The sequence below is a fragment of the Elaeis guineensis genome, chromosome 5 (assembly GCF_000442705.2).
Source record: "Elaeis guineensis isolate ETL-2024a chromosome 5, EG11, whole genome shotgun sequence".
NCBI lineage: Eukaryota > Viridiplantae > Streptophyta > Magnoliopsida > Arecales > Arecaceae > Elaeis > Elaeis guineensis.
Window position 1 is genome coordinate 86,359,068 of NC_025997.2, and position 12,925 is coordinate 86,371,992.

The following is a 12,925-nucleotide window of genomic DNA, read 5'->3' on the forward strand; positions in this document are numbered from 1 at the left end:
TTTGGTTGTCGGTATTTTGTTTTAAATAATGATCAAGATAGCTTAGGTAAATTTGATGCTAAATCTGATGAAGCTATCTTTCTTGACTATTTTACTTCTAGCAAAGTTTTTAAAGTATTTAATAAAAGAATACTAGTAGTGGAAGAGTCAATTCATGTAGTTTTTGATGAAACTAATGATCTTCCATCAAAGAAGAAAGAGAGTACTGATGATGTAAGTATCATAGAAGATGGAATGAAAGAGCTCACCATCAATGACTCAAATGAGAGAAACAAAGGTCAATTGGATGAAAAAGATGAGGATGAAAGCATCAATAATCAGAACATTCAAGAACAACCTCAAGATATAGGTAATCTTTCAAGAAAATGGAGGTATATCCACAATCATCCCAAAAAATTAATAATTGATGATCCGACACAAGGAGTAAGAACTAGATACTCTCTTAGAGATGTTTGTAATCATGTAGCTTTTGTTTCACATCTAGAACCTAAAACAATAAATGAAGCTAAAAAAGATCATAACTGGATAATTGTAATGTAAGAAGAGCTAAATCAATTTGAAAGAAATAATATATGGACACTAGTTGCTAGACCTAAAAATCATCCCATAATAGAAAATAAATGGGTATATAGGAATAAATTAGATGAAAATAGAAATGTAATAAGAAATAAAGCAAGATTAGTTGTTAAAGGATATAATTAACAAGAAAGAATTGATTTTGATAAAATATTTGCTCCTGTTGCTAGACTAGAAGCAATAAGAATGCTACTTACTTTTGCTTATTTTATGAACTTTAAATTGTTTCAAATGAATGTTAAGAGTGGTTTTCTAAATGGTTATATTACTGAAAAAATATATGTAGAACAATCTTTAAGTTTTGAAAGTCATAAATTTTCAGATCATGTATTTAAGTTAAACAAAGTATTATATGATTTAAAACAAGCTCCTAAGGCTTGGTATGAATGATTAAGTTCTTATTAGAAAATAATTTTTCAAGAAGAAAAGTTGATACAACTCTATTTATAAAAAGAAAAGATAAAAAAATTTTAGTTATACAGATATATGTTGATGATATTATATTTGGATCTACTAATGAAGATTTGTGCCAAGAGTTTGCCAAGCTTATGTAGTGGGAGTTCGAGATGAGCTTGATGGGAGAACTTATTTTCTTCCTCGGACTCCAGATCAAGCAAATGAAGGAAGGGATCTCCATCACCCAAAGTAAGTACACAAGAGAACTATTAAAAAAATTTGAAATGGAGAGCTTAAAAATTGTAAGTACACTTATGATCCCTTCCTGTAAATTAGAAAAAAAATAAATATGATAAAAATATTAATTCAAAGCTCTATAAAGGTATGATAGGCTCTTTATTGTATCTTACTGCTAGTATACCTGATATAATGCTCAGTGTATGCATGTGTGCTAGATATCAGTCAAATCCTAAGGAATCTTACTTAAATACTGTTAAGAAAATTTTTAGATACTTAAAAAGAACATAAAATCTAGGACTTTGATTCTCAAAATAATCTTCTATGGACTTAATAGGTTACTCAGATGCAGACTTTGCTGGATGTAAACTAGATAAGAAAAGTACTAGTGAAACTTGCCAAATTTTAGGAGTGAACTTAATCTCTTGGTTTAGCAAGAAGAAAATTTGATAGCATTATCTTGTTATGATCCAGGTGGTGTGTCCAAGGCCCAGGGGACCAAGGCTAAGGCCAAGGTCCATCATTCATGAGGGCTTCATGGAGGCTCTAGGGCTAGTTGGGCCCTAGGTTGAAAGGCTGTGGGCCTTTCGGGTTCTTGAGGTCTAGGTTATGTGGGCCTCAAGGGACCAACTCTTTATGGGCCAGGTCTGGACCCAGGATAGGTGAGATTAAGTCGAGTCTTAGGTGTACATGGGCTTGGGTTAACCTAATCTCCCATAGAGTTGGTCAAGGAAGTTTTGGGTTTGGGTCACTTGACCCGATGTTTATATATACATGTACTTGTATAAGTTTGAAAAAGCCAAAAAAATAGACAACTCTTTCTCCCAAGTCTTTCTATCTGTTCTTCCTCTCTCTCCAGCCATCCTCCATGCCCCAGGAGCAAGAAACCCTAGGGTTTCTTACCGCCAAATCCAGATAAGGCAGGAAAAGCAAGGAGGCGCTAGCCCCTTGCCCCTTGCAGCCACCAACTAGATTGCTCCCCTCCTCTCTTGCAGTCACCCAAACACTAGGTCTAGGACCTGAAATATCTTGAGAAGAAGTTGGTACAAGTCCCTCTCAGATCTGGAGTTGATCTGAGGTTGTTTGAGGTGCGGGTGAGATCTCCATCAACAGATCTACAAGAAAGGCTGCAGCAGGACAGATCTGTGAGGTCTGTCTCCATCTATCTTCTTTCCTATGTAGAATATCCTGATTCAAGATCTACAAATTGGAGGACCTCTGTCCAGGTCTGATCTGGTTGGGTACCAGATCTTGGATTTTTTAGAGGTAGTTTCAAAGGCATTCTTCATCTGGAACGAAAGGCTGATGAAGAAGACAGCAACCAGGCTGATTTCATCAAGGGCCTTGGATCATGTCCAGATGACTCCAGATCTATTCGTTGCTAGTTCTGCTGCACCCAAGGTTCGTGGGAGGAGCCAGGATCATGCTCCAATAGTTGGTATCAGAGCCACGATGGTGAGGAAGCGGTTCCAAGTGCGAGAAGTTGAAGATCCCAAGTGCTGAAAATTTTCAGCAAGGTACCATCAAGGTATATTCTACACTTCTTGATTTTATATTGCTTGTTTGGCTTGGATCCAGTTATGGGCAGTAATATGAAGGTCGAGTTCGAGAAGTTTGATGGCAAGAAAAAATTTTTCATGGGAAAAATTCGGGTGGAGGATCTTCTGGTGTAAGCAGATCTAGATCAGGCTTTGGATGAGAAGCCTGAGGGAATGACAAATAGACAGTGGGCATCGTTGGAGAAGAAAGCATGCTCGGTGATCAGAGGATGTTTGGCGGATGCAGCGTTGTATTCAGTGCTGGAAGAAAAGACCCCGAAGGGCCTTTGGTCGAAGTTGCACACCATGTATATGGGAAAAAATATGTGTAACAAGCTGATGCTGAAGAAGAGGTTGTACAGTCTTCGGATGCAGGAGGGATCTGATTTGATTGGCCACATTCAGAGGTTCTACCAGTTGTGCATGGAGTTGATGAACATCGAGGTGAAGCTAGATGAGGAGGACAAGTCCCTGTTGCTTTTGTGTTCGCTGCCAGGATCATATGATTCTTTGGTGACTGCACTGCTCTACGGCAAGGAGACTCTGGAATATGAGGACATGGTCTCGGTGCTGAGGTCTAATGAGCAGAGGAAAAAGTTGACCAGAGATCAGGCTCCCCAGGAGGGTTTGGTAGTAGGGGAGAGGACAGGTAGAGGCAGAGGTAGAAGAAAGTCCGGGGGTGGTCCAAGTCCAGGAAGGGAAAGAAAGAGAAGAAATGCTTCAAGTGCAACGAGTTCGGGCACTTCAAGCGAGAATGTCCATTATGGAAGAGCAAGAAGGGAGAAAGAAGTGGCTCAGAATCAGTGAGTGCAGTTGTTGGGCAGCACGTGGAGGATGATCTACTTGTGGTATCAGATGGTCACAGGCATTACACAGAGGAGTGGACACTAGACTCTGCGTGCTCACATCACTACACACCACACAGGTCTTGGTTTGCGACATACACCAAGACAGATGAGGGATCAGTGATTCTAGGTGACAATCATCCTTGCGAGGTGGCTGGGATAGGGACAGTCAGGGTGAGGATGTTTGATGGGATTGTGAGGACATTGACAAATGTAATGCACATCTCGGAGCTGGAAAAAAATCTGGTGTCACTAGGCTACTTGGAGCGCAATGGATACAGCTTCAGCAGTAGGGCTACAAGCAGAGTACTGAATATCTCCAATGGAGCTATGGTGGTGATGAGAGGTAGGAGGTTGGACAATAACCTCTATCGCATGGAGGGATCTGTGGTGATCGGAGAGTCTGAGCAGCAGTTGCAGCACAGGACCAGCAAGGGGCTTACAGGATGTGGCACTACCGCCTAGGCCACATGGGTGACAGAGGGCTGAGGGAGTTGAGCAGGAGAGGACTCATCTCTGATCTAGAGGATGGTGCTACAGGGGAGATCTGTGAGCCTTGCCAGATGGGAAAGCAGAGAAGAGTTCAGTTCACCAACAGTACAGCCCAGAGTGCAGCCCCTCTGGAGTTAGTACACACGGATGTGTGGGGACCAGCCCCAGTTTTAGCTAGGAATGGGGCCAGATACTTCATGACCCTAATTGATGATTTCTCAAGGAAGCTCTGGATTTACTTCATGAGAGAGAAGTCAGAGGTCTTCACCAAGTTCAAGATCTGGAGAGCTGAGGTGGAGGAGGAGCAAGGGAGGAGCGTGAAGTGTCTGAGGTCAGACAATGGTGGGGAGTACACCAGCAGAGAGTTCCAGGACTACTGTGAGGAGTGTGGGATCAGGAAACACTTCTCAGTTAGGGAGACTCCACAGCAGAATGGGGTGGCCGAGAGGATGAATAGAACACTTTTGGAAAAGGCACGATGCATGAGGCTGCAGGCAGGGCTTCCAAAGGAGTTCTGGGTTGACACAGTAGACGCAGCAGGTTACTTGGTCAATCGATCACCTCACACCAGGTTGGATGGCAGGCTTCCAGAGGAGGTGTGGTCTGGGAGGACAGTTGGGCTGGGCCATCTATGGGTATTTGGGTGCACGGGCTATGTGCACATTGGAGCTGGTGAGCGGAGCAAGCTAGACGCCAGATCACGCAAGGCGGTGTTTCTAGGCTATCCGCGAGGAGTCAAGGGATACAGGCTGTGGGATCCCTTGAAAAAGAAGGTCATCATTAGTTGAGATATGACTTTTGATGAGGAGTCAGTCCTACGGAGGCGAGCAGGCATGGAGGAGCAGCAGGAGTAGGAGGAGGTCCAGCAGGGCACTGTTGGACAGCTTACCTCTTTTATTTTGCCTCTTGCAGGTACTACGGGAGGACATGACATTCAGATGGAGAACCTACCTAAGGTGTCTCCACAGGTGGAGAGGACTCAGATGGATGATCGAGGTGGAGAGGTCCAGCAACAGTGAGCTGGATCGAAGACTGATATCGGTGTTGCCCTACACAAGCCCAAGAGGACCATCAGGCAATCGGACCGATATGGCTTCGAGGAGACACTGTCATATGCCCTGGTGACAGTGAATGGAGACCCATATATGCATCAGGAGGCTATTGAGAGCTAGGACAGAGAGTGGTGGGTCCAAGCGATGTCCGAGGAGATGCAGTCTCTCCACCAGAACCAGACATGGCGATTGGTGCAGTTGCCACAGGGGAAGAGGCCCATTGGCTGCAAATGGGTCTACAATCGCAAGGACAGAGTGGAGCTGGTTGAGGCCTTGGGACACCAAGGTGGAGATTGTTATGATCCAGGTGGTGTGTCAGGGGACCAAGGCTAAGGCCAAGGTCCATCATTCATGAGGGCTTCATGGAGGCTCTAGGGCTAGTTGGGCCCTAGGTTGAAAGGCTGTGGGCCTTTCGGATTCTTGAGGTCTAGGTTATGTGGGCCTCAAGGGACCAACTCTTTATGGGCCAGGTCTGGGCCCAGGATAGGTGAGATTAGGTCAAGTCATGGGTATACATGGGCTTGGGTTAACCTAATCTCCCATAGAGTTGGTCAAGGGAGTTTTGGGTTTGGGTCACTTGACCTGGTGTTTATATATACATGTAGCAGGATAGATCTGTGAGGTCTGTCTCCATCTATCTTCTTCTCCATCTAGAATACCCTGATTTGAGATCTACGAATTGGAAGACCTCGGTCCAGGTCTAATCTGGTTGGGTACTAGATCTTGGATTTTTTAGAGGTAGTTTCAGAGGCGTTCTTCATCTGGAACAAAAGGCTGACGAAGAAGACAGCAACCAGGCTGATTTCGTCAAGGGCCTTGGATCATGTCCAGACGACTCCAGATCTATTCGTTGCTGGTTCCGCTGCACCCAAGATCCGTGGGAGGAGCCGGGATCATGCTCCAACATATCTATGGTCAAGACCGAATACATTGCAGCCAGAAGTTGCTATGCTCAAATCCTGTGGATTAAGCAACAACTCATAGATTTTGATATTGAACTTAAAAACGTCCCCATAAGATGTGATAATACTAGTGCCATCAATTTGATCAAAAATTTTATTGAACACTCTAGGTCAAAATATATTGAAATTAGACATCATTTCATAAAAGAACATCTTTAAAATAATGACATAACACTTGAATACATAAATACTGGAAAATAACTAGCTGACATTTTCATCAAAGTACTAAATAAAAATAAATTTTATGAAATTAGAAGAGAATTGGACATCTTAGACCCTTCTGCTAGAATTTCAATCATAATTTTACTCTCAAAATTCTTCTAAAATTTTTTGACTTCATTATCTTAATTTTGGGAGCCATCTATCTTTTTTTGAAATTTTTTCAAGATAATTAAAAATTATCAGTACTATTCAGATATCTTTTCAAATTTTTTTCATTGAAATACTCAATCAAAAATTATTTCAAAATTTATCTAGACTCCTCATGATCATCTCAACTCGGTATGACCCATTTTAATTTTTTTTTTTGAATTTTCTCTTAATTTTAAATATTTTTCTAATCACCTGATGCAACTCTAGATGGGGCATCCCATTTGAATGGGTTTGGTTCTTCTCCCTTGAGCCGACCCATTTTCTATTCCATTTAAAAGCCATTTGGGGTGACTCAAACCCCAAATCTTTTCTCTCGCTCTCATCCTAAACCTAAGAATCCCCTTCTAGATCTCCACCGACCTCAAAATCTTGAATTTTCATCTCAAACCCTTAAGCTCTCTCTCTCTCATGGCTTATTCTCTTGATCTCCACCAAATTTCAAACCCTAACCCACAAAATCCATGAGAAACACTCCTAAACCCTCTTCCCCTCTTCATTTCCTTCCATCTCTCATCCCTCTCTACCCTCTTGATCACAAAATCCATGAGAAACTCTCCTTAACCCTCTCACCCCTCTTCATTTCCTTCCATCTCTCATCCCTCTCATCCCATTTGAACGGGTTTGGTTCTTCTCCCTTGAGCCGACCCATTTTCTATTCCATTTAAAAGCCATTTGGGGCAACTCAAACCCCAAATCCTTTCTCTCCCTCTCATCCCAAACCTAAGAATCTCCTTCTAGATCTCCACCGACCTCAAAATCTTAGATTTTCATCTCAAACCCTTAAGCTCTCTCTCTCTCTATCTCATGGCTTATTCTCTTGATCTCCACCAAATTTCAAATCCTAACCCACAAAATCCATGAGAAACTCTCCTAAACCCTCTTCCCCTCTTCATTTCCTTCCATCTCTCATCCCTCTCTACCCTCTTGACCTATTTCCCTCTCCTTGGGACAATGGCCCATAAAATGAGATTGCCGCAGAGAAGGAAGTCTATAAAGTCTTTGGAGGCTGAGGAAAGAAGGAAGAAGGTAGCTCAAGCACCAACTCAAGCCTCTCCACCAGTTACACCAAGTAAGATCCCTCTATCTGCAAGAAAAGTAGCTTTGGGAAGAAATGTGGATTTTTGGTTTTTAAGGAGTGATGATTTTTTAGTTGGAGAGAAATTAATTAAGCAAGGATGGATATTTTTCCTAAATTTATCTGAGCTGGTTTATATTGATCTTGTTAAAGAATTTTACTCAAATTTAGTCTTCTCTGATGGTGTTTTGGGGTCTACTGAGTGTGGAGATGAGGTTGCTCCACCACATGGTGTCCAGGATTTTCTTCCCCAGAGGGGGAAGATATGATTTGATGACTAGTAGGGATATCTGCTTGATACACCATGTTGTTTTTGAGACTCTCCTGAACCTACCTTTCTTGATGATCGATGCCATAAGGGAAGCCTTGAATAGATCCAAGGCTCCCTTGCCATATGGCATAGCTCTCATAGTGATTTTTAGGGAGTCTGAAGTGAGTTTTGAGGGGGAGGTTGTTTGTAGATTGTCATACACCGACATCTACAATAACCACTCCCTTCGATGCATGGGGTTTGTCAGAGTAGATGGCTGTCGGGCCAAGGGTCGAGCAACTATAGTTGAGGAGGAGGATGATGAAGAGGAGGAGCATACTGAGGGGGAGGATCCATCTTCACCTGTGCCCAGGCAGAGTCTAGTTGATCATCCTATTTCAAAGCCTGAGGTAAGATCCTCAGTTAGAGTACCCCCATCGAGCCATACTGTGCCATCATTTAGCTTGGGGGATGAAGATATGGGACTGTTGGTTGAGAGAGTGGCAGGCATACTATCTATTCAGCAGTAGTGGTTCCAGGATCAGGTTCTTCAGTAGCTCCATCAGTTTTAGTAGTATCAGGAGCAGATTCTCCAACAGGTGCAGCAGCAGCAGCAGTATCATCCGCCTCCATCAAGTTCTTTTTCTGATCCTTCCTCAGACTTTTCTATCGTGCCACACATTTCTTCTTTGATGGAGCTCTTATCTGATTTGAGTACTAGATTGGAGAGTGTGAAGAGCTCCCTACTCAGGTTCAGTGACAGGATTTTTGATATTGAGAGGAAGATCAGACAGATCTTAGACTCTCTATCGACAGGACCGAGCACTTTGACCATCACTTCACCTCAGTTGGATGATTTAGCTTGAGAGATGGAGAGACTCCATAGCCAGCTTCATTCTTCTCTTGAGCTAATTCGAGCAGACATCATGGACTCCAGAGACTTCATATCTGCTGATCTAGATGGGCTCTGACTTACAGTGATGGAGATCTTGTCCCAGCTTGATGCCATTAGGACTCAGCTTCAGTCTAGGCCCTCTGCATGCAGTGAGCCAGTCTTTGTCCAGCCCATTGTATTTCATCCTTTAACATCTTCCTCTTGGACCAGACCTTTCGATTGAGGATGAGGCTGATCATGTTTCACCGATCTAGATCTTGAGCTCGATACTCATTCTCACTAATTTCATCATTTTGTATTAGGTTACTTAGTTGTATTTTGTAGATTGAATATATGAGAGCTTTATGCTCATGGACATATATTATGACTCTTGTAACCTCTCTTTTTGTTGTAATTAATGAATGAGGTTATTATCATTTTATATGGCTCACTTTTTTTTTTTTGGATGAATGAATGACTGTCATACTTGAATGAATGCACTATTACTTTGATACTTGATATACAACCATGAAAAATCTTACTTCCTTTAGTCTATTTTTTTTTTTTTGATGATGCCAAAAAGGGGGAGAAAGTAGTATATTGTCTATCTGAACTTTTTAAATCTTTTGCTCTTTTAAATTTTTACTCTGATACAATATTTTGCTTTGATACATCTTCGATACGTCTCTGATATGTCCATTTTTTACTTTGATATATTTATTTTTACCTTCATTTTGATACTATTTAAAAAATTACTCTAATACATCTATTTTTCTTGAATGCTCTGATAATCTCATTTTTGCATTGATATCAAAATAGCTTGATACATCCACTTTTGATTTTACCAAATGCTCCAATTTCTTCTCTTTTAATTCTTGTTCTAATGGTTTCATCCTTGCTTTGATATCAAAGTGAAAAAAAAGGAAAGAAATATTTTTTGCACATTTATTGCTCTGATATTAAAAACAAGAAAGAGAAGAATAAAATTCTTTTATGAACCATCTTTGCTTCAATAAGAAAAATTTTACAAATTGAATACTCTTTATATAAGAAAGGAAGAGATCTTTTTCAAATGGTCAAAATGATTATTTTTATCTTTCATACAAAAAGGAGGAGGACTTTGGCTGATTAAAAATAATCTTCAAAAAACTATGATACCTTCTTAAATGAGTTTCAGTAAAATGAATTGAAATATTAAAATTATTAAAAATATGTATCTCATGATTTTTCATGCTTAATCTTGGGCATATTTCTATAAGTGCTTTATAATTCTAAATTCTTTGAGCTTTAAGGACTTATTTTATGAACACTCAAATATTTTATCATCATAAAAAAAAGGGAGATTGATGCTCCAAGAATTGATTTTGATGATTGCAAACTATTTGAGGAGACTACTAATGAGTTTCTTATCTTTGAAGAATATTTTTATAATATTTCAAGTAGTCCAAAAGATTAGGTTTGAAAAGCCTCATCAAGTGTGCCAAAGTTGAAGTTTCTATAAGTTGGAGAAGTTTTTAAAATCTTTTGAGAGTATCCAATTGATTTGAAGCCATCTGAAAGTATTTGAAAGTGTTTTGATAATTTTTGGATCTTAAATGCACGAAAAATTGGATTGACATAAAATGAGACGACCCATCTGGGTCATCTCCTTTCATTGGATAGCCGACACGCTTCATTTTGGCTCATGGCACGCAGTGGAACGACCCACTTGGGACGACCCATGCAGTGGGATGACCCACCTGGGATGATTTTTGAGATCCTGTGATCAAAATAAAAAGTTGAACTCTCTGTCTGGCCAATTGGGGCATCCCATAGGATGTCCCATTGCCAGTGGGACGCCCCATGAGAAGTCCCATTCCTGCGAGCATGCATAACAGCTAATTTTTAGTCTATTTTTGGTGTATTTATTATGCATTAAATACTCTCCAACGATTCTAAACCGATACTAAAATATTCTCAAGTGCAAATGGTGATTATAAAGGCTCTCTTAAAGTGAGAAATTAAAAGTTAGCAAGCATTCAAAGCTCACATCCATGAAAAATTCAAAAATCTCTAAAAGAGAGGAAAAGAAGCATTCAATCAACTCACCAACCACTTTTCAGCTACAATCAAGTGTGCAATTCATTGAAAGTGTTCAGTAAAAGCTTTTTTCCCTTAAGTATTATATTTCTATTGTATTTATTGTATTTATTTAAGAAGATTTTGTGCTGAAATTTTTGTACCCTATTTTTCTTACATTGTATTTTGGGTTTTTGAGTTTTGGAGGTTTCAAAACTTAGTTGGATTGATCCGAACCTGAAATCAAATTATTGAGGGTTGGCTTGTACCTAAAAAATAAGTATTTTTGCTTAAATAGCAAGGATCAGGATTGTCCGACGTGTTGTATTTCTTGAAATATTTTTAGTAGATTGAATTTTCAAGTAGGAACTTGGGTAGTAGATGTAGGTGCAAGGTTGGCACCGAACCATTATAAATTCTCTGTGTTTGTTGTGATTGTATCTCTTTACTTATTCTTTATGCTTTATACTTGCTTACCTATCATTTGTGTTTGATTTTATTTTCATTGTAAATTAACTCACTCTACTTAACACTTTAGCACATTACTTTAAATGCACTAATCTTAAAATTTTAAAAAGACCCAATTCACCCCCCCTCTTGGGCTCCATATTTAGGCAACAAATCTAAATTATTTCAGATCTAATTATTATATTTTGATTATACCAAAATCAGATAATAATCATCAAAAATAAATTTTACATACTTTAAACTAAAATCATATTTTATAAAGATCAGCATAAAATAGGATAATCTTTGCACTGTAAGGGGTAAACCTTACAGCAGGACAACCTTATATCAGTTTATGCTATCAGATCTATAACTAATTTTATATCTAAATATTATATATTAGATCTAATCTAAATTAAATTATAGATCTATATGCATATAATATCATGTCATATCGAACCTTCCTCTGATACCACTATTGGGATGTGTAGGGGTTTCATGTATACATTTCAAAAATTTTTTAGCAAAAGAATATTAGATTAAACTATTTAATCTATAAATATATACATAAAATTTAATCTTAAAACTCCTACAAATAGATTGATGATATAAATTTATATGTATAAAAATCTGAATCCAAAGTGACAAGCATGTGAACCAAAAATAGTATTTAGTAATAGATCTAATCTACCACTTCTAGGGTTTCGAACCCAATACTTGAGCATGGATAGTCAAACTCCATGATTGAGAACATAGATCTGAAAGTTTTCTCTGGTTGCTTGCAACTGCACAAGCAACCAACCTCTACAGATGGTCCACACAAAGTCTCTCGAACCGATCATCCCTCCATGGGAGTGCTAGCTCACGCAGTCGGCTACTGATGCTAGATCTGACTTGATCTCCTTCTTCGATCACCTTGAACCTTTTCGATGTTGAAGATGGATCAGAGGAGGATACTGGATGGTTGAGAAAAATCAGATGAAGACTCTTGTTGGTGCAGAATCCCGTCGAAGTCGGAGAAGCTAGAGCTGGGATGATCGCGGTCGCTACCAGAACCTGCAAAGAAAGTCTAAACCGGAGTTAGAGGAGCTCCAGCAAGACCCTCCGATGCTCAAGTCAGTACTCTGCTTCAATAAAAATGGAGTGCTCGAGCAAAAATTTTGGCAGAGTTTCGAGATAGAGTTTAGAGCTTAAAAAAGAATGTATCTGGGGGTCCTTATTTATAGACAAAGAGCGTAACTGACTGACAGCGACGTCTGTAACCGTCTGAAAGTGGACCATTCAGAGACGTGCAGAGTTTGTTACGGAGAGTAGTGGTGTCAGAGGTCGCCTAGGGCCACGTGGAGCTTGCTGTGGAGAGTGGAGTGGTGTCCGTTGTCGTGACTTGCCAGAGAGTGGTGGAGCCGCATGGAATTCATTACAGAGAGTGGAGTAGGGTGACGGCTTTTATCGTGGCTTGTCAGAGAGTGGTGGAGCTGCGTGAAATCCATTGCAGAGAGTGGAGCAGGGTGACGGCTCTTCAAATCATTATTCTGGGAGAGGCTCGGATGTTTCGAGGTCGCTGACGTTTCAGACGGGAGTTACCTGCCGTAGGAGCTCGGATGGAGATTTTCTGTTGGCGGAGTCCGGAGAAGTTCGATCGCTAGGAAAGTCCGTCTGGGATTTATCTGATGTGGAGGCTCATCCAAAGATCGTCCGCTGGGGAAGCCCGATTTTACGGGGAGCCTGGTAGGAGGTCGGTCGGCGATGGA